The sequence below is a fragment of the Propithecus coquereli genome, unplaced genomic scaffold, assembly GCF_000956105.1.
Source record: "Propithecus coquereli isolate 6110/MARCELLA unplaced genomic scaffold, Pcoq_1.0 Scaffold574, whole genome shotgun sequence".
In the NCBI taxonomy this organism is placed as follows: Eukaryota; Metazoa; Chordata; class Mammalia; order Primates; family Indriidae; genus Propithecus; species Propithecus coquereli.
In genome coordinates this window covers 1,105,655-1,108,004 of record NW_012151663.1, presented here as the reverse complement: position 1 = coordinate 1,108,004, position 2,350 = coordinate 1,105,655, and the positions used below count along the sequence as shown (strand labels likewise).

The following is a 2,350-nucleotide window of genomic DNA, read 5'->3' as shown; positions in this document are numbered from 1 at the left end:
CTTTTACCCTTGCTAAGTCAAGTCTACAAAATACCTCTAACTCCAATAAAGAGGCTTAGGAATGGTATTAAACAGTTCCCTCAGGAAAATGTCCTTCGTCACAATTTTAACACATTGCCACACTAGAAAAAAATTTTTTCCCTTGGGGCCACAGTGTTTTATTATGAAAATATAATTAAAACTTAGAAAACAAAATGATCCTTTCTAATTTAATAAAAATGTGTTATTTTTTATTGTTTTCTATGTGTGAATTAAACAATTAAATTGTTAATATTAACTGTAACAATAAGAACATCAACAAATAAGATTTTCACCAATCAACTACAGGGTTTTGTCCAGGTTTTGCTTCACGAGGCCCCAGGCAATTAACACATTAACTGCCATGTGAGTTGTATTTAACTCATGCTAATTTTGAGCCCGGGACCTCTTAATTCTAAAAACATGGATTAAATGAACACAAGTCAACGAATTTTGTTTTTTGTTAAATTTTTCATTAAATTAGGAAGGATCATTTTGTTTTTGAAGTTTTTATTCTATTTTCATAATAAAACACCATGGCCTCAAGGAAAAAATTTTTTCCTAGAGTGGCAGTCAATGTGTTAATGTGTTAAACATCATTATTTATAATAATGCCTCCTTGAGTGCACAGTCCTTGTCTGGCAATATATACCATTCAGACATTTACATGAGAAACATACACTGTGCTATGTCTATAGCACAATACTCAGATGATAAAAAATGAAACGTATATAAAATTTATGAAGCAGAAATGGAAGCATGAGTCCTCTGCACTTTTCCTATCCAAATGACAGTTATAAACTAAACAGAAATTGCTGGTTGCTTTTGATGAGAATAAAGAAAATGGGGGAAAAAAGATTTTCTAAACTACAGATATAGTGGGTATATGAGTGGGAAGTAATTACATGACTCAATACTATTAGTACTTCTGTCATTTCAAAAGGGAATGCTTGAAACTTTCCTATATCAGAGAATAGAAAAAGCTCAACAACAACATAATAATAATAATAAAATACATCCGTGGCTAGAGTAACTGAACAAAGTTTTTTAAAATTACTAGGATGAAAAAAAAATCAGAACTAAATGACTTTTAAATTATATGAATTTAAACAAGTCTTTGAACCAAGAAGTTGAAATCAGTCTACCTTAAAATTTAGTCTGGAGAGCAATAAAAAGCATTCTTTCTTCCCAATTTACTTTTTATAATGAAAAGCTCTAAATATGTAGAAAAGTACAGAGAACAGTATAATGACCAACTATACCCATCACTAGATTTGACAAATGTCAAATGTGCTACTTGCAGGTAGTCCTAGGGTAGGCCATAGGTATATGTGTATTTCATATTCGCATCTTCAACTCTTGTGAGTAACCCCAAATGCTTGCACCCTGTAATGATTTTAATTCTCCTTGGATGTAAGTTTTAATTGCTCATGTTGTAAAGTTGGGAAATCAAGTCATCGAGCTACTGAGTGAGCCAAACAATGGCCCTATGTCTTCAACACTATACAATTTAATTTTCTTTACTCATGGTCATGTACACAGAAACACCTAAAAAGTGATATGAGTGTTCTCACTTGAAACAAATTTTACAAAGGTTCCCAACAGAAGCCCAGTTGCCGGCACAAGGGATAAAAGTGAGTAGAGAGTGAAATTTAAGAAAGTTATAATTCTTTGTGAGTAACAACACTAACAAGTTTTAAATAAAATCTACCATTTCTTATGGAATCAATTAAAAGACTTTGCTTCTGAAACGTCTTCCTGTCCTCTCTCATGGTGCTCCCTGGTGGATGATGGACCTACACGGTGCAGTGAGAACCACGTCTGCCCAAGACTCTCAACCCACATTTTCCCCTCTTCTCCCATACTAAGCTTCTTGACTACTGATGCCCGCTTAGGATGGGTATGAACTGCCCCTACCCCTCCCTCTTCTCCAAATCTAAGTGATATAGGTCATAAACTCTTTCCCCTTCCACACCTCTAGGATAAAACCAAAGTTTACTTCAGAAGGTTGGACAACCAAACCATATGGCTAGCAATGTCACCTCTGTGGAAGTTCTGACTACTTCTTCAAAAATTAGAATGGAAAATACTGAACACAGATATCAGACACTAACATAAATTATTTTGAAAGCATTTTAACTTAAGAGAATACTTTGAAGAAGCAACGTAGTGAAGTGGAAAATACAACCCATAATGCTAGAAAGAGTGAGATTCAAATTTGGTCCTCTCATTGATAATTGCAGAAATGCTCAAACTCAGTTTCCTAACCTTTAAAATTAGGGTTGTTGTACATATAGAATGAAAACGTATATTTAAAGAATGTAGCACAATG

The 2,350-nt window shown here is 33.7% G+C and overlaps 1 protein-coding gene across 1 annotated transcript in view; it reads right to left on the bottom strand.

Moving 5' to 3' along the window:
- Window positions 1–2,350, bottom strand: part of DNAH8 (dynein, axonemal, heavy chain 8) — a 375,229-nt gene that overhangs the window by 353,955 nt on the left and 18,924 nt on the right. The window lies entirely within an intron of this gene.